This window comes from Fringilla coelebs (genome assembly GCF_963513975.1).
Source record: "Fringilla coelebs genome assembly, chromosome: Z".
Lineage (NCBI taxonomy): Eukaryota > Metazoa > Chordata > Aves > Passeriformes > Fringillidae > Fringilla > Fringilla coelebs.
Window position 1 is genome coordinate 8,073,935 of NC_140031.1, and position 20,008 is coordinate 8,093,942.

At 40.6% G+C, this 20,008-nt stretch overlaps 1 protein-coding gene across 1 annotated transcript in view; it reads right to left on the reverse strand.

Annotated features, from left to right (window-relative positions):
* UBAP2 (ubiquitin associated protein 2) overlaps nt 1-19,160 on the reverse strand; it is a 170,752-nt gene extending 151,592 nt beyond the window's left edge. Inside the window, 1 exon segment of the mRNA XM_084225407.1 lies at nt 19,100-19,160. The gene's annotated coding sequence lies outside the window, so the exon portion shown is untranslated.
* Between the last annotated feature and the right edge of the window lie 848 nt (nt 19,161-20,008).

Here is a 20,008-nt window from a genome sequence, read left to right on the forward strand (position 1 = left end):
ACAGAAAGATCAGGCTGCTGTGGGAACAGAGCCCAAACAACCTGAACAGCTTAATAGGGTTTTTAAAGGAGATCTTCATCCTCCTGCTTGTGTGGTACATGAGCAGCACTATTTGGCAGGTTAGAACAAAAAAAAAAGCCCAGCAAAGGTACAGGCAGCAAGATGCACTTGTGCTTGCCTCAGCCAAGTGTGGAACCCCACACTCAGTTTGACAGTCCCCAACAAGCCAACAAGGACATGCTATAATCCATCAGACACAATCTAGTCTTCTTAAAAGCACAATTGGCAGCCTGATAAAAACAGAACTTTCAAAATACTGTTATTTTACTTCTTCTTAAGTTGGCTTCTACTGCCTACTGGCATATGCCTGAGGCTTCACACCCAACCACACCTACTGAAGAGTAAGAAACAACAGCAGCAGGGAGGCACCGCCTCTAAATTATCAGTGACAACAGTTTTGAGTGTAAGTGGGATATTATTAATTAATTAGATGGGGCTGAACAAGAACTTTCCTCGATCATAAAGCAGCTTCTTATTCTCTCCAATTCATCGTTGCAGAGAATAAGAATTCATCAAGTCTGTTTGGCAGGCTGCTGTCACAGTAATGAGCAGGATATCACAAACTGATGAACTTAATTTTAACTGTAGCTCAAATGAGGAAATATGGTTTGAGACTGTGAGGAAGAAAACTCTTAGTTAAAATCTATTTTATAAAGATTAAAAAAAATTCAGGCAAGCAGATGCTTCAGTTTCCATGTCAGCATGTGGTGCAGTGCAAAAATCCCCCATCAGCAGTTAATACCTGACCTTGCAGACACTGCAATTCTAATAAGCAACCAAAACAGCTGCATCTGAAGAAACATATAAAATATTAAATGAAACTAGTATTAGTTTCATCACTTTCTATATACCAGTACAGAGCACTAGTGAAAAAAAAGGAGAAAGTATTAAAGAAAGAGAGAGGGTTTCCCAAAACTCTTGTGTAGAGAAGTCCTGTACTCACTCATGACAATTAATGAAGATGCACAAGATTCCTGTAAACTTTTTTCTTTTTTCACTGATGTAACCTAGTACCCACAGACCAAGGTTGTCTTTACTAATTTAAAAACAAACAAAAACCAAAACCCAAACAAAACTAAAATTTAAAAATGCCTTTATCATAGTTAGTTATGACTTCATTAAAAAAATTTCTATTAAAAATAGAAAGCAACAGAAGAATCTATGATGAAAGCCATCCCAACTCTCAGTCTTTTGTTTTAGTTTTCTGTCTGTACAGCATGTATATTATAATTTAACCCTTCCTAAAACTACCAAATTCCCCACCTCCGAAGTCTTCATTCCTGGTCTTATCCAACACATTTAGTTGTTTTTCCTCTTTGGATTTTAGAAGGAAAAGAGAAATGCAAATAATCAAATATTAATTGAACACATGTCAACACAAATTGCAGGTTTTTTAAGCTATTATGATGCTTTCTATGATCTGTTGTTCCACCTTCTTTGAGCCTCTTAGACCTAGAAATCAGAAAACCTAGAAATACAGAGAATAAAAGTTGATTTGACATGGCTGCAAGCCCCCAAGATACAGGAAATCTATTATTGAACTTCCAGGAACAGACATAGCAACAGCAATAGCAACTGACTTTCAAGATTCCTCTAGAAGATAAATATTCACTTCCATCAGTTGAAAAAAAAATCTGCAGTTTTGATTCCTTTCCTGAGGCAGTCTCAAGTAAGGTACTTTCTTGCTTCCTGGACAAGGAGCTGTGCTAAACCTGGTAAGACCTCTGTGAACACCTTAAAAATGTGACTGCTTTTTTATATTCAAAATACAAAGCTATGAGTCAAAGACTTCTCACAGTGACAGGGTTGGGAAAAGACTGTAGGACACTGCCTCAGGAGGGCATAACTACTGTAAATGTACGGTGAGCTCAGATTTTACTGCTCCAGCTGCAGAATTTTATGAGCAGGAAGAAAAAGAACAGCGGGAAAAAATTACATCTGCAAAGCATCAATGTAATGCATTTCCCCCGTGTGCTGTTGCCCAAAGCATCTCACCATCTTTACTGCTGATTGAAACAGGAAGAGTTTGCAGGACTCACATGTTCCTCAGGAGCCATGCTGATGGCTCAGGGTCTGTATTGCCCCAAGCAACTACACTGAACGTGAGTTTATGGATCCTGGGAGAATTCATGTCTCATCTTACAGTCTTCTACGGCAAATAGGAAAAATATTGACCTGCATCACTGGCAGAACACCAAAGCAGAAAAACTTTACTATCTGTATGCTCTTAAGTTTTACCAAGGAAGGAGTATTGCTGGGGACAGTCAGAGTACCAGCACAAACACAAACTAATACATAAACAAGTTATGTTAACAAACTGTAAGCAATAACCAAGTGACTATTCTTATCCACCTTTTAAGAGACCTCCAAGTTGTTACTTGAAACAATTATCCTGCTAGGCAAATCTATATTTAGCTAAGAACAAGCTTCCATCTGCAAAAATCAGAAATTTCTCCTTAATACTAGAGAAAAAGAATTCTATTTTAAAGATTAGTACTCCTAACCATAAGCTTTGCAAAGTAAGATAAAGAAATACACAAATAGGTCTTGCAAATAAAAGACAACACTTGGTAAAAGTTTTGGAAGAGCAAGTGCTCCTCCTCAAAAGACTGCAATCAGGCAAAAGCTGGTCACATATTCAGAGCCCAAAAGCATTATGTGAACTAGGGACTGAACACAGCACATTTTCCAGTAGTAGAGCATGTTTCAACCATGGAAGTTAGGTATTATAACTAACATTTTTAAAAATCCTCTCAGAGTATCTATTTTTGTCCTATTATCGCAGTGTGTCTGACTGAGAGATGTGCTTTACATTTCCGTATATACTGGTGATTCCCTAGTTTTAACCAAAATCTGCCAGCTACACTCAACAGACATCCTGCAGACTTGTCCTCATAATTTCTTTAAAAATATTGAAGCTTCTGAGGCAACATGTATCCTTACTCATACAGAAATTTCTAAAGGAAGAAATGCAACTTTAACTGTTATTTACAAAAAAAAAAAAAAAAAGAAGTAAGACAATCAATCACACCAAAATCAGAGAAGTCTGACTGACTTCCACCTACGGCTTTATCTTCCACACAGCCAAGTCAATCTTCACACTTGTAAAAAACTGGTTAGCAAAACTTACGCAGCTCCATTGCTGTCTGTATGCACCTGAGTGACTCTGGACAATCAAAGGCAGTGAATGTCCTAAAACATTTAGAGGACTTGACCTTGTGTTTCAGACATCAGTATCTACAAGGAATCAAGTTCTGCTCCCTGAACTATTAAGTCCCATGTTTGCAGGACCTGCAAAATGCACTAGTTACCAACAGGTATGATTAACTGTACTGAAATTTCAAGGAACAGAGAGACACGAACAAACTGCACATTGTTTTCTATGCACCATACTCTGGACTATCAGAACCAGATAACAGAGATTAGACCACAGCTGCTGCCATGAAACAAACAAACAAAACCCAAAAAACAAAACAAAAAACCAAACAAACAAACAAACAAAAAAAAAAAAACCCACACCAAAAAAACCTCCAAACCTACCAAGAGCAAAACAGAAAAAAAAAAAAAAAAAGAAAGAAAGAAAAGGCTGCACTGGCCCAAATGAAAATGAAATAATGAAATATATAGAAAACAGGAATTGTGTTTGACAACCAGCCATCAGGGGGATTCCCTGAGCAAGAGACAACAACAAGTTCACTTTTCAAGTATATTTGTCTGCTAAGAACTATTTCAAGGAAAGTTTTGGCCTGTCTAAGACCTGAAGGAAAAATACAGGTTTCTGCCATCTTTGACTGAAGACCCTCATTTCTTCCCCTCTGTCAGAGAAAAGACTTTCTTACATGAAACCTCTCTAACAGCTGCCAAGGTAGAAGACATAATATTCTCATCACTGGCAACATAGCAGGCTGTCCTGAATGGTCAACTCCATCAGTATCTCAGGCCAGGGAGTATACACAGAGGCTCAGAGGTGGTGCTTGTACACCCCTGAACATAACTTCCTCTTGTGACAGGACAAAAGGAACCTCAGGAGATAAAAGAAAATACTAGCCAAGTCAATACACGGTACACTTGCTGTTTATTCCATGACTACCACATTAGCTGGTGAAGAACCATTAGGGTCACAAATCTCTTCATACCTGTTTCTCTGGGTTTGGAATAATTACAAAGGAAGAAAGAAAAAGTAAGGCCCTTGGTATTTTCTCTCCTAAGGTCTCCTGACTAGCATCCAGTGGAAGGGCACTATTGGGTCTACAACTTCCAACAATGCAGCAGCTGGCAAAACTACAGCCTGGTCCTCCCCTGCAACAGACTCTCCAATTGAATCATTCACTGCATTAACTAGGAGGATTGGAAAAAACATTACCTAGTATTTAGTAAAAAAAAAGGTTTATTGCAGCCAAGGGAAAAATAACTAACTAGCAGGCTTTTCAGAGTTGAAAATCATTATCCTCTGCAACCAGAACCAAAATACCCCTCCTGAAGTCTCTCAAGCAAGTAAAGGATGGCTGAGCACACTTAAGGTCAAAAAAACCCACAGTTGGACTGGAGTTTTAGTTCCCCTTTGGGACCTGGCTTGAAGTTCAACCCATAGCTTGGGCAGAACCCCAACAGTTTGTTCCATTAAAATCAAGTATCAGCTCACATCTAATACCACAGAACTGTGAGCAATCTCCAGAAATGGCATGCCTACTCCCCCACTCTTTAACCACAAAATATTGTTCCTTTCCTTCAATCAGGCTAATGATTCTGCAGTTGCAGAGGGAGTCAGTTTAGTAGGCTCACCCAGGAGCAAACTAAAGCCTCTAAAACAAAACAATCAGTCAGTTCAACAGGCTTATCCAGTGGAAAACTATGTCGCTATATTACTGCTTAATCTGACAGGAGGGACAGGGATCAAGTTCATGATAAAAGGGGGAACTTGCTTTTAGTAGACAGACCACTACAGCACATGTAGAAATGTATTTTGCTTTTCTGGGATCCAGTAGAGCATTACTTGATCTTGGTCAAGCCCACACCATGCAATCAAAAAAATTAGAAACAATTCTCTATAGGCATTTTAAAAACAAAACACAAAACCCCCAAACCTCCCAGCAGAGTTTTGAAGAAAAGTACATATTTGAATATATAATTATCTTGCAGGAAAAGAGGCTTCTATCACATTTACTGAGGAACACTTCATGTTCAACCTCTTAGATATCTGCTAGCATCCAGTTAGTAACTTGCAGTGAAGAGTATTTTTAAGATTTGGAGGTGGTTTTATCCAAAGAAGAGGAGGGTATAATCAACATGAGAACGGCCACACTGACACAGCTTATGTTAACCTACAATACAGTCTTTTCCCCCAGCTACAGAAGTGTATGTTCACATTCAGTTTCAGGCATTAAAATAGATTCAAACTAGTCCAAAGCAACTTCTTCACCCATAACAATCTTCAATGATTTTCTATGCACAACTGAATATTCAATACTTTTGCCAGTCATCTACGGATTTCACTTTTAGAGGAATAACACAATTAAACATCCACCCATTCCCTCAAAAGCCCCACCTTGACAAGGTTTGTTTAGTCTGCCAGCTCATTAAAACTCACATCATCCCCTCTGAGAGGGAAAGAAGGAAATCCAGAAAAAACCTTTGACAAAAACAGAGCTGGGTGACTTGGAAGTTCTTTGAATGGCTCTGTCCACTAAAAGAATCACAAAGCAAAGCCTCTTCAGACTGCAATAATTTGCAAAGCTTTCCAGCCTGAGATGAACTCTGGGGTCAGCAAAAAGCCCAGGGGGGCTCAGGGCACCCACATATATATGTAGGTGAGAAAACAGCTGCAGAGTACCAACTACACAAGTTATAGACATTCTCTTCAAAGAATACATGAAAGGACATAAGAACTCGGGCCACACTCTCATTAAGCCATCAATACTACAACACAAAAAAAATACTTAGGTGGCCAAAGCATCTCAGATAAGATTGAAGTACACCACTGAAGCTGCACAGTGTTGATGACCTTCCTGTACTAAATGTGACTGATTTGTCTCAAAACCACTGTTCCCTGCCCTTCTTTTAACAATGTGAGCAGGACACTTCCAGAACGGTTAAAGCTTGGGCTGCCAGCAAACACACCATTCAGAGTTCCACCAGTTTGTCAATACTACCAACTGCAAGACAGAACACTTAAAACCAAAAAAAATTTCATTGGATCACTTACCACTACCATTATAATCAACAGCTACCTTGTACTCACAAGATGAGTAATGCAGGCAACCACAAAAAAAAAAAAAAGAAATTAACAAGTGAAAACTTTTAAACTAACTTACTACAAAAGCTAAACCAGAATAAGCTGTTTCAGAAAATTAAACAAGAAAAAAAAGAGCAGGAAAAAACAAGTACTGGGAACAGCTGGCTTTGGCTATTAAATGCTAGAAATGCATACTTCAGTTACCTGCTCTGACATAACAACCCATACCTGATCAGCCTCTAAAATGAACTGCTGTCTCCACAGAAAAACAAACCGAGTAATAAGATTCAAGTAGAAACCCAGGCACTCCAAATGACACTAAGAACCAGGTAACACCTGGCAGGACAACACTCAGCAAGGGGAATTCTCTTGGAACAGTCTGCTCAGAAACAAGGTGTCACACAGGAAGCAGCACTGCACATCAGACATCTCGCTGCCAGATCACAAACACACTCCTTGCCTGCACTTTCCCTGCCTCCCCCAGCGTCAAACCACTCGCTCCTGGAACAGCTTCCAAAGGAATTCTTTGAATAGAAACCAATACAAGCAAGAGGACTAAAAATAGCCGAGCAAGAGCTGAGACATTCTCACACTTGCAGAAACACACTCAACTGCATTAAAAAAAAAAGAAAAAAAAATTCCCTATTTAATTCACACTAGAATTGACAATGAGGGACAAAGTAGAAAGTGCCACCATAGAAAAGTTTTGGAGGCAGGATTAATTCAGACTTATGCCACTCATCAGATCACATTGCAACACATACAAAAAAAAGCAATGCTGAAATTTTAAGCCACAAGTGATATAGAAGGGAGTACACTCTGCAATCAGTACTGCTGTATCTATAAAATGTAATAGAAGATTTCTGATTTTAGCTTCAGTTTTGGTAGCAACACCAAACAGCTCAGTATCTTCCTACACCTGTACAGAGCCCAACCCCCAAACCAGACACCAATGGAGGACCACCAGCACAAACGACTCCTTGTGATACCTTCTTATACTCAGAAGACCAAACAAAGCTAGGAGTCTTGCAGAAAACCACTTTTAAACAAAGCAAAATATTTCAGAACATCTTTCTATATTTTTTGTCCCAGATTATATTTCTCAAGACTGATCTTAGGCAAGAATATCCACCAAAACAAAAAAAGCTTTTTTTTTTTGTTTTTTTGTTTTTGCAGTGACATACATTGTCTCTGAACCTAAAGTTTCAGAAGAAGGAAAAGAAATAATAGTTTGTAAGGCAGTGTTAACCATTTCCTTTCTTCACAATCACTGTACATCATATCTTAATGAAAACTATCAGCCATTTGGCTCAGTTTAGCCCTTTCAAAGTTAAAAAACACTGTGAAAAGTGAGCGAAATACTTTTACAAACTTATTGTCACGTGCTCAAAAACAAGAAGCAACTAAAACAGCATCAAGAACTGAAAGCCATCAAAGATCACTTCCATTTCTCTGCCACCTCTGGATTGCTCTTTCTACAGTCACAACTGTTGTCACCATTTTGTCTAACTTTAAACAAGCAGATTTGACAAGTTTCCTCTGATACTATTCCTCATGTTAATTTGCTTCAGTCAGAAAACGTCGGTTTACCCCAAGCTTTCCCACCTGATTTTGAGTATTATTTTCTTTAAAACCACAGCTTCTCAACTTGGTGTCATGTGTAAATTCAGCTATTTCGTCAGTCTAGAGCTCATGTGAGGTCAGGTCTATCTCAGCTGCACCAAAATGATACCAAACTTTCGAAAGAGATGAAGGATTAATTATCTTTACAACCTGTAACATGCTAGAAAGGAGCAGGCAAATAAAAAGACCTCTATGCAGCGTTTAACCTAACTGCAGGAATACAGTCATCCAGGCTGCTCTCACCCTTGAAATTAAAATTAAATTAATCTCTCACTTCTTAGTTTCTTAAATTTTCTGAGGAAGATACCAAGGAGACAAGGTGCTCACATAAAGCATCAAATTGCCTACAGTTTTACTGCATTTAATTCAGTATTTACTTTCTCTCTAAACATAAGTGGGGTGGAGAACGACCTGTATGCTTTTTCTAAGACCCATGGCCACAGTTCCAGCTCCTCTGTACCTTCTTCTGCTAATCTGGTCAGACTTAAATGTTATTTGTGTTTGCCGCCTCCAGTAGGAAGCTGTCATTCTCCTCCACCACTTCTTTCCAAACCAAACCAGCTCACAATAAAATTCACACAAGGGCAAGAGTAATATTGTGTTTTTAAGTTCACAAAATCTGAACAAGTATACAGACCTTTTCTTCAAAACTCCCTTCCTGTTTTTAAGCCATTAAAAAATTCCTTTTCATATTAGTTTATTCCCTTATCTTCATCAAGTTAACATTCCCTTCTAACATATTTTTGTAGTCCAAGTTAGTTGAGTACAGCCTAGGAATGAATCACAGTCTCCAATTACACACAGGTAAGCCAGGTTTATATACTGTGCAAGGCAATATTAAAATGCCTAAGTAGAAAATATGTTTTCTAAAACATTCCAAGAAGATAGTAGTGACCTGTCCATTTTACCACTGCAAGTCTGAAAGACCAAGCACTTTCCTGCAAGATGAAGTTACTCACTTTTGAAACAAAATGGAGTTGTACTCTATACACAACTCCTGAAACAGCTTATTTATTCTAACTGTACATCTCACCATCAGTTACACATATGAATTCTGAGCCTGCACCTGGAATACACATTGTGCTAACTGCAGTGTTAAACTCTAGCAACAACATTGAAATAATACAGATACCAGCTACAGAGAGCATACTGCTCCTATAAAAACTTCACTAAAAAAATGGCTTGACAATGACAATCTTGAAAACCATTTCAGAAGATGTGTTGTAAACATCAGTTTTCTTCAAGCAAACCAGAAAGCTGTATGTACACAGAAATCAAGCAAAGAATGAGCAAGGAATAATCAAGGTAAAATATTACAAGATCTAAAAATTGCATTACAAACTTAAGGAACAGCTTTTTAAACACAATAATAATTTTCAGTCATTTACAGCACCTTGTAAAAAAATTCTAGCACAGCAGGGGACTGTTAAGCACGCTTGCTGAAAAAGCCAAGATGACACTGTAAATAAATTCAGAAACCAATAGTAGGCAAGTTTAAAATGCAGAACAGTATGATGCCTTAAATGTGTTCTCAATTTAACACAGGACTATTTTTCAAGGTCAATGAGTATACTGTCCAAAACATGGCTTTTTAAAAACTAGTAAGAACCTGAATCAGTAGAATAAAGTAAAAATAAACATTTAAAAGGAAGAATATAACATACCTCCTCTGATCAGGAAAAAAAAATACAAGAGATAGCAGTCACCCAAAAATGCAATCAGCAGAAAGTAAAAGGCTAAAAACCCACTCACTGTGTCACCTTCAGAACACTGAAATTTGCTGTTCTGCGGGGCTTTAAGGTAGTTTTTTTGAAAGTATACAAGCCTCACCTAAGTAGGTACCATCCTTTTGTTTCCTTCAGTTTTTGATGTCTGATATTAGAAAAACCATACTTACCAACCCTGTTGCTACCCTCTAAAACTCTAAGGAAAAAGGTGTTAGAATGACCTTAGTTTTGATATTCAAAAGAACACTGCCCTAAAGTCTGAGTTTTTGAGATTTGTTGGAAGATACTGTGAGCTCGCAGATACATCATAGGAATTTCTGCACAGGATCAAATGCAAGAGACTGATAGAATGGGATAAAATAGCTCTCAACACACTGCATTTAAACATTACGGAGTACACATACAACTGCTGAAAACAGCAACTTAAAAGAGTAGAATTTTTACTTCCACTTACTCATGAAAGTCCATTTGAAGAGTTGTAAGTATTTCCAAGTAAAACATTCTGCACTCCTTTTAGATTTTATTTTGCCAAAAAAAGAAGGGAAGGAAAAAGTATGTTTAAATGAATTATTTCATTCTAAGAGCCAGAGACATAACTTCCCTTAAAACCATTCTAAAATCTCAAATCTTGTATACAGAACAAATAAAACCCAGAAAATTCCTAGCACAAACAGCACAAAGAGTAAGGCCTTCCATATCTGAGATTATGTCAGACTTTCATATATATTCTAATATGCAAGTACACTTGAGAACACAAACCTTTGTTTGACTGATTTATCAGCTCCTACCAAAATCAAATGAGGAATAAAACACAGATCAAAGAATGCAATGACATTAAGTGAGAAGAAAAACTAGGACAAAACCCAGTGAATCAAAAAAAAAAAAAATCAACCTTACAAACTAATGTGAGCACACTAAACGCTGTAGTTTTACTTCAGAGGCAACTAAAATTAAATAAACGTTTATCTGGAACTCACTTGTCAGCAAATGTTTTACCATGACTGAAATGCAAGTTGTTGAACCATCAGAAGTACACTGATGTTAAACTACACTACAAACAAGTATTTCTTTAGCTGCACTCTTCTAAAGCTTTAGCAAGATATCCAATTGTGTAAAAGAATTGAAAGTGTAAGTTCCAGACACATACAATAGTGTTTTGGTTAACCTTAAGTCTCTTGGAGCTGTGATGTTTTGAATTTAACACAACTGGGAAACTTTCCCATCATTTTCTTCAAGATGAGCTTTTGAGGAGCCTTTTTTTTAAACTCATAATAGAGATCCTAATCTTTTAAAATTATTATTACTTTTCTTCAAGTTAAACCGAGGGATAGTTCCACTTTTGCTTTAAATTAGAAATTTGGGAGATTTTAAATATACATGTATATGTGTACGTATATGTATACGTATATATAAAACTTTTTAAAAGAGAGATTAAGAATACATATTATAGGTCAATATTTCAACAAGCTTTGATACATCCCTGAAACTTAATCTTTGGGAGGTCAATGCACACCAAGTCCTAAACTAAAGAAACTAAAGAACTAAACATACCACTTCCTCCCAGCTTGTCTTTGAGATTTCAGGAAAGCATAGCCCCACACCTCTCCAGCTATAAACACCATACCAGTATAAAATACAATAGAGTTATAACGCCTAAACATGCATTTAGATAAACCAGCCTAGTGTGAAGCTCCATTTTCAGGCTTTGCCATGTTTCCAGAATAATGCTTTCAGGTTTTAACTATAACAAAATCAATAAAGTTCATATATACATTTTAGCAAAGTTTAGCAAAGTATTTGACCTATGTTTACATGAGGTTACTTCACCTGGTAGGGAAATAGCTGAGATTTTTCAGGAAATGTAAGAGGTGGTAGTGTTCTTATTTTATTCAACAGAATGACTAAGTGAATCTACCAAGAGAATTAACTTTCCTCAATATTATTGAGTGCCAGAAGAGATAGCTAATCGTCTTCAACACTTCTGTTTTAGAAAAGAAAAAAAATATTATCTTAAAAAAACTTTCAGTCTTTCCAGCATATCTGTTCGTATATAAGCTTCTGGGGGATACAGCAAGTTGTCAATGCTACACTACACATAGCCATAAATGCAGAACAAAAACATTTGTAGGAATACCAAAAGTAAGATGTAAAACAATTTCACCGCTTTGCAGTCAGCATTACCAGAGACACAGCCACTACACACTAACACAGCAACACCATTTCAAAGGACTGAAACATAGTCTCAGTGTCAAAGAATTCACCAGGCAGATTTAACAGCCAAATGGGACGTTGAGAACAGAGAACCCTTTCTCTCCCCCAAGTACTCCATCAGGGCTGATCATTCCTGGCCTTGTTTTATTACTCATTTTCAGTGCAATTCATCAAAGGAATTTTGTTTGTTTGTTAAGACACACCTAAGGTTCCCCAGCATTACTGATTCTACTTATATGAACCAGGCTCCAAATAATTTGAACAAACAAATCAAAGTAGCAACCCATCATATCAAGATCAAAAATACCAAACTCTTCCCCCTTTTTCCCCCACTGCAAACCTGTCTTGTAACTAGCCCCAAGCCACATCCTCCTCCTGCTCCTCCACAAGCAACTCACTCTGTCCTCTCTTTACACAATGCATTAGAACCTGTCTGTTAAGTCAAAGAAAATATCATCAGAGGTCCACGTTAACAACTAATCCTAACTATTCTCCAGTACTGTGGAGCAACTGGAAAAGGAAGAAGGGTTATATATCAGCTTTTCAATCAGGGTCCATCAATAAAGGAGGACCTATGACCATAAAAGCAGTTCCTAGCCCCTCACCACTCCTAAACTAAGTCACAAGAAGAAAAATGATGCTGACTCCAGTTGCTCAACGCTTTCATTTGTTGTCTCCTACATTCAGTTCCAGTTTCAAACAGCTACCTGGTTTTTTGCTGGGTGGAAAGGCCTTTAGTTACCACAGCCTGGCCCAAATGTTCAACATCACTTTGTTCTTGCCTGCAAGGCAAGATGCCTCCCTCAATATGTTTTTGTGTTCATTTTTATTTAAGTAGTAAAATTGACTGAAATGGGATGGTTCTACAGTTTCTTGCATTATGTTTTATCATATTTTATAGTGGGTGAGTAATTTCGTAACTAATGAAACACTTGAACATCTTCTCTTGGTCTGCCATTTTAATGGATTTCTTTATTGAGAACAATATAAAAGTTATATACATTCTTGCTTCGCTCTCTCTCATTGCAAAAGTTCTCAAAAGCACTCCCCAGCAATCTACAGAATCAGCAAGGGAGCAAAGTTGTCCAAATATTTGAGGCAGGTTTCCTAGCAGAAACTACACCACAGTGATGTTTCATTTTGGATGACTGTTCTGCAAGAGTCATCCCAGCACTTCCCAGATTCAATAACCCTAACTATGAAAGTGATTTTAACAATCTAACTTTATTTCAACCTTCCTCTACAGTTGTGAAGGTCTTGTGGTTTTTGGGAAAAGTGTCTGGACTTGTGAGAGTACAAAAACTAGGCTGGTCCAGTTAGCTTCTAATGTACGACTCACATAGTTCTGGAAATGTGGGCTTTAGTCTCATTGAAAAGTACTTTTAAAAATACTTTTGATGTACATATCTTCACAAAATAGGTTCAATATTCAGTAAGAACTAAGTCTAACGGCTCCTAAATGATGTACTGGACTTCAAATCATCATTTGCAATCCATGCAATTCCTAGAGAGAACATACAAAGGACCTGGGAAATTTCATCACTATCAGACAATCAAGCATTCAACCTGCTTCTTCCCTCACAGACTACTGAATTATTTTTTTCAATTCAGCTAAAACCAGGAGAGTCAATTAGTCCTCATTTGCAAGCACAGAAATTATTCAAATTTGAAATATGCCTCTTACTGGATTTTCACAGTACTTTCTTCAAACCCACCCATTTCTCAACCAACCAAGAATCATTAATTACTGTGAATACCATGCTACCAACACTAAATTCAATGCTTAATCCACCTCTTTCTCAAAGGCCAGCAAAGACATATAAATTGAGTTTGCCTGAAGGACTACAGATCTGACTAGGCCAAGTAGCTGAACCCAGAGAAAAAAGCCTGGGAGGGATGTAGTGCCTCACCAACATGTCTAAGTACCTGAAGGAAAGGTACACAGCCAGGCTATTTTCAGCAGTGCCCAGTGACAGGACCAGAGCAAAAGGGCTGAAACACAGGAGGCTCCCTGTGAACAACAGGGAACACTTTTGTGCCTTAAGGGCAACCAAGCACTGGCACAGCACAGGTTGCCCAGTGAGGTGGCTGCGTCTCCACTGGAGATATTCAAAACACATTCACACACAGCCCTGGGAAACCTGCTGTAGATGGTGCTGCTTGAGCAAGGGGAGACTTGAACACCTCCAGAATTACCTGTCAGCCTAGGCCAGCCCATGATAAATTGAAGGAAAAAGGCAAGAAAGTCCTTTAACAGAAAAGCTGTTATCAAAAACATCCCACAAGCTCCATCAGAGACAATTCTTAAGCTCTAGCATTTCTGCTCCAACAGTAAAATAGAGAAAATCAAGGGAATCTTCAATTAAATCAGGTAGGCTAAAAGCCATTGGGACAAAATCCAGAAACATACACTACTACATCAACAAATAAAATGGTAAACAACAAAAACTGGAGTACAGGTAGGAAGTTGAACTGAGTTTTATACTTGCAGTCATAACAGAGAACTATTCAAAAAAGATAATAAGCATCTTTTTCTAAGATGCAAAGAAGAGTTCCTGGGCATTGCTGCTAATCTGGACATCAAGAAACAGCAAAGAAACCTAACAGGTTGAAGATATGTGTCAAAAAGTGTTTACTCAAACACTGAGGAAAAAACAAACACTTTTAAGTACCCATTAACTTAACTTCACTAACCTCCTAAGACTATTCCAATCTTTCCCTAAAAAAAAATTCTGACAGCTACCCCTTGGCACTTAACCCATGTTCAAAACATTCAGAAGTTCATTCAGTGGCTAATAAAAGAAAGTGAAGCACAAGACCAGGAAGTGCAGTACTCTTCGCCCTCATCACACTTAGTCACCCGAAGTTAACATCACTAACTTAGGTATCCCTTATGTCAGTCTCAAAAATGGATCACAAGTCAGTGATCTCCAGAATGTGTGACTGAGAGCTGAAATAAAAGCAGACATCCATCCCTTGGGACACAATCCATCAAATGCATGGACCAGAATTTCTTGAATACAATATACTATGTACAGTCAAACAGCAGTGCAAGGTTTGGCACCACAATTTCTTTGAGATTCCTGTTGCTGAAACTGTGTGTAAGACAACATAAGATTTTGAATATCAAAGAAGAGCAGATAAAAAAATCAGCAGTAGCTTTCAAATTGGAAAAAACGTAGATAATGAAACAGTACAAAGGCAAGCACTGAGGACAAAATAGCCGTGATTCAGTTAACATTTAAAAACAAACTGGAACAGGAAGCAGAAATGTTTCTGAAGCCATATGCTTCATTCCATATTACTAGACATCCATCACCTTCAAACCACTTAACAATACAAATGGAGTAGAAACAAATATTGTGTTTTCCCTCCTAAAAAGCAATCTCAATATGGTCTCTAAATTACTATGCTACTTCCAGAAATACTACTTTAGTAGTAAGAAACACAAATGAAATGTTCTAGATTAAATCAATGCCAGATGCAATAAAGCTGCATAAAGACTTCCTCTCTCTATAGCTAACCATTAAAAATGTTCAGGAAAATGGTCATAACTAGTGAATTCAAATCCTACACCTTCAACTACAGGGTGGCCTCAAAGACTGAGGTAAGCATTTTTCCCCCCACACTGAAACAGTTTTAAAAAGTACAACCTGATGATTCAAATCTGGAGGTTAACAAAGTATTGTGTTTTCTTCATTTAATTGTAGATTCACATACTGAATGATTCTGCAACACCAATTCCATTGAACCTGCATCTTCTACAGCAATAAACTGTATTTTCTATATGATATAGCAGAAAAACAAAACCATAGAGTTCACCATAGGAGTATTACTTCAGGCAAATCTAAAGTCTCAAGAAAGATCAAAGCTCTCTCAATATGGGAAACATTTCATTGTTTTTAACGCAAAATGCTCAGCCAGGTTATGAAGTCCTCCAAGCTCACCTGTTAGAAGACTAATTTAAGAAGCCTGTGGAGAGAAAGGAAAAAAGCTTGACAATTTTACCTTCAAAAGAAGCCACAATGTTGTGCAGGTTCCACAAAGAAAGCTGGACAAAAAGAAATAAAATTTCAATAGCATTGAGACTAGAAACAACTCCATTCAAGGGAGCTGCACCAAGTTGTTCACATAACCAATTCTACAGGTTTTACAATCTAAAGAGAAGATAAGTAAAACAATATGCTCAGCAAAATATTTATGATGCAGTAAAAGCAGGCTGAGCGAGCCATGAGATCTCAGGCATCAGACCATACCACCTTTAAACTGCCTGTCTTTAGCTGCTGTTTACTCCTTGAAGCATTGAGAAGTAATGGGGAGAGAAAGGCTGAGGGTAGGTACCACACCTGTGGAAGGAACAGCCTCGCAGATGGAACAGCCCCAGGCAGATGGGGAGTTCCAAGAGACTCCCCATACAGATGGCCAAAATCAAAGAGTGTGGACTTTCATGTCAGAGCAAAACAGACAAACCCTTTGTACAGTTTTTCTAAAATATAAACCTGAAGTAATTGCAAAGGAGGCATTTCACAACCTTTCATCCCAGCTCTCACTTCAATGAATGTAGCCTGTTTAGGGAAGTTATATGAAAAACAGTGCAAGTCCAAACTAGGTCTTCTCTGAAAAGCTCAGAGGACCCAATGGGCTACAAGTAAACAGACTGTATGAGAAATAAACATAAAATTCACCACAAGCTCTAGCAGAATAATATTGCAGTGCATGTCAATTGCATTTCCTCTAGCACCTTCCATTCAATAATTCTAAAGTCGACAAATACAACATAGTTTTTCTAATCTGTAATTTTACAAAGGGGACAAGTCACTTGGCTTCTCCTTCAGCAAGCTCATACAGGGCTGTTGCAAAGCACTCAACTCGGGTATTCAGAGTCCTGCCCCTGTGCTTCAACCAAATAAGAAACAAAGATAAATAAAAAGATTCTTAACAGGTCTGAAATTTTACTCCTAGTCTTTCATGAAGCACCTATTCTAAGTACCAGTGACTGAAATTGCATGTAAGCATTACTACTAATAGTAAGATTCTCAGTGATGATTATTAATAGAGCATTAACAGTATATGACACATAGATTCACCAGCATGTTACTCTGCTATGACCATTATCAATAGGACAACACCAGCAACAAACATACAGCGTACCAAAAAGTGGCATTTTACAAGGAAATAATCACCTAAAATAGAAGTTTATGGAAGAAATATAGAGCATCAACAATCTACTTCTAGGTTCTAGAACTGCAGCTTCAAAAAAATGGAAGAGCCAAACAAAAAAAAAAAGTTTAAAAATAACAGCTTCTGGTAACAGACAAGATTATTTTGTTGGTTTTCCCCCTAGCTTCCATGTCCCCTCAAACGATCAAACCCTTCTGTAAGTCATGGTACCAGGAGCTTTATGGAGGATGGACCAAAAGAACTGAAACAGTCTGAAGTTCAGAAACACCAAGCTTTTTTTACTATAGACAGTTTTCAAAATCAACACACTGATAAAACTACAAATTGAACAAAGTAGAACAGAGCTTCTCCAATTCCCACTCCTGCCCACCTCCAAGAGTACCAAGATTATTAAGGTCATAAAAACAGAAGCCAGCTCATTTTCAGGAGTCACAAAACATTATTAATCCTGCAAAGTGATGTAGCCTTGCTTGCATTCAAGTTACCTAGGGTAAGGTTAAAAATAAATTCTTTAAACAAGTTAGGTCAAACGACTGCAGAGAGATTGGGTTAGGTATAAATACTGAGTCAGCCAGGTAGGAATCCAAACACAGATTCCATTAGAGAATGTGATACAACCAAGGGAATTGCTAAAAGGGCCTGGTAAATATTAAAGAAGCAAAAGCCAGGAGGCTGAGTCGGTGCCATTTTTTGTGAAGGGCTCTGTTTCAATGGCAAGCACTGCTTCCCCTCCCTTCCCTTCCCTCACATCCAGCTCCAATTTCTTTACTTGGAAAAAACCAGCTGTTCTCAGGCCAGGACAGCCCCTTCACTCCCCTTCCACAGCTTTCCTTCACAGAGCTCCGTAGCAAACCCTGACTTTTTGTTCCACAAGACATCCTGCTCCTCTGAAGACAACCAGGGGTGCTCTGCACATCCGCACTCCTAGTGCTAGCACACTTAAAAGAGAGAAGCTTCAAACCAGTCCACCCTGCTCCCAAGTGGTACCCAACAGCACTGCAGACATTCTAACACAAGCTTTTAAACCTATTCCATATCTGAGAGTTCAGACCCTCGTCATTCGACTCAAACATGCACCAGGTCTTTCTACATCCATCTTCTTGCACAGGAATGCCTACCAGTTCACTTCTCTGCTGCAATTTTCTTCAGCAACAGGAGAAAACGCAGAAGAGCGTTCTGTTGTTTTTAAAGGCAACATAAGTCAGCCCTGCCGTGACACTCAATTCCAAGCAACCACACACAGCCGATGGCAAGGAAGGACTAAATTGGAGAAGGTTAATACAGGAAACGGTTCATTCACTGTCATGTCCTCAAGTAACCCACTGTAGCTGCTGAGATGTTATTGTCTCGAGGTGTGACCCTCCAGCACCAGCGAGGGAATACCAGGAAAAGAGATGAGCAACAACATGGAAGTAAAGCCCTGCAAAAGTCATAGATCGATACTTCATCATACACTTGTTCACTTCTCGAGCTGCCATCTCCCCTCTGGCCTGACTCCTGCCGCAAGCCCCACTCCTCCAGCTGGTCCCCCTTTCCTCACACGCCCCCGAGTCAGAGGCACCAACCCGCCAGAGGGAAACCCTCGCTGTAGGATACCAGCACCTCCAAGAAGCCCTCCTCGAAGGCGGACGCGGTGAACGACCCCTCCCGCGAATGTAAGGGGGTGCAGACAGAACCCACCTCTCCCAGGGCCAAGCGGGCACCCCCTCCCCAGCTAGGTGGGCGCTGCCCGCACCCGCGGCCCTGCTGAGCGGGAGAGGAGGGGGGCGGGGGGGCGGGGGGGACGGCGATCTAGGCCAGGGCGAAGCTTCGCCGAGGCGGCCGCCACGAAAAGTAGGGCAAAGCCGCGTCCCCCCGTCCAACCCGTCGGCGGGCGGGCCGGGGCTGGGCGGCCCGGGCGGACACCGACCGACCCGCGGACAGAGGGACCGCCGGGCGGACAAAGCGGGGCCAGGCCCGCGGGGCCTCGGGGGCGGCTGAGGGGGGGAGCGGCCGCGCGCGGGGACCGTTGGCCGGGACGGGGGCGGACGAGGGAGGCCCCGCGCGCCCCCCGCACGCGCGGTACCTGCCCGGTGCGCTCACAAAGCGGCGGCGGCGGCGCCCGCGACCGTCACGTGACCTCCCCCTTCCTCCTCCTCCTCCTCCTCCACGCGCGCGCGGTGTCGTTTGCCCTCCCCACGTGACGCGACGCGACGCGACGTGACGAAACGCGACGCGACGCTCTCGCGCGCAGCCCCGCCCCGCGCCCCTCACGCACCGCCCGCGCGCGCCCATCCACCGGCGCCTTCTTCCGCCTCTGCCTCCCGCCCCCTCCCGGTGACCACTCGAGCAGCGCGCACGGGGGAGAAAGCCCGCCCCTTCCCTTCGCCTTCACGTGACCGGGTCCCCGCCCCTCCCTCGGCGCGCGCGGGGCGGAAGGAAGGGGCGGGGCAGCGGAGCCCCTCCCCGGGGGCACGTGAGACACCCCCTGAGGGCTCGGCTGAGGCCCCCCCCCACCCTCCCCTCACTCCCGGAGGCCGTGTGAGGGATCCCGTGAGGGACCCCAGTAAAGGACACCCGGAGGTCCTCCTCGGGAGGGGCCGTGGTAATTAACCCACGAGCTCCTGAGGAACCCCTTGGCAGAGGGGGACCCCATGAGAGTCCTTGCGAGGATTCCGCTGAGGAACCCTCTCAGGGACCGCTTGAGGCACCCCCTGAGAAGCCCCTCTAAGGGACACCATGACGGAGCCTGGTGAGGGGCCCGGGTGGCATAGGAACAGGGCATTTTGGAACCAGTTCTGCGCTTAATTAATGTAGGCATCTCCTTCTTTTGAGAGGGTGCCCACAAAGGAGGCGCCCTGTTGACATGGAGAACTCCGGGACAAAAGATAGCCGCATTACAGGAGGAGAAAGTCAAGTAAAGTATGGTGGGGATTAATGGAGAATAGGGAGGGGATAGCACAGCAGAATTGTTTTAGAGAACTTGGTGCAGCTT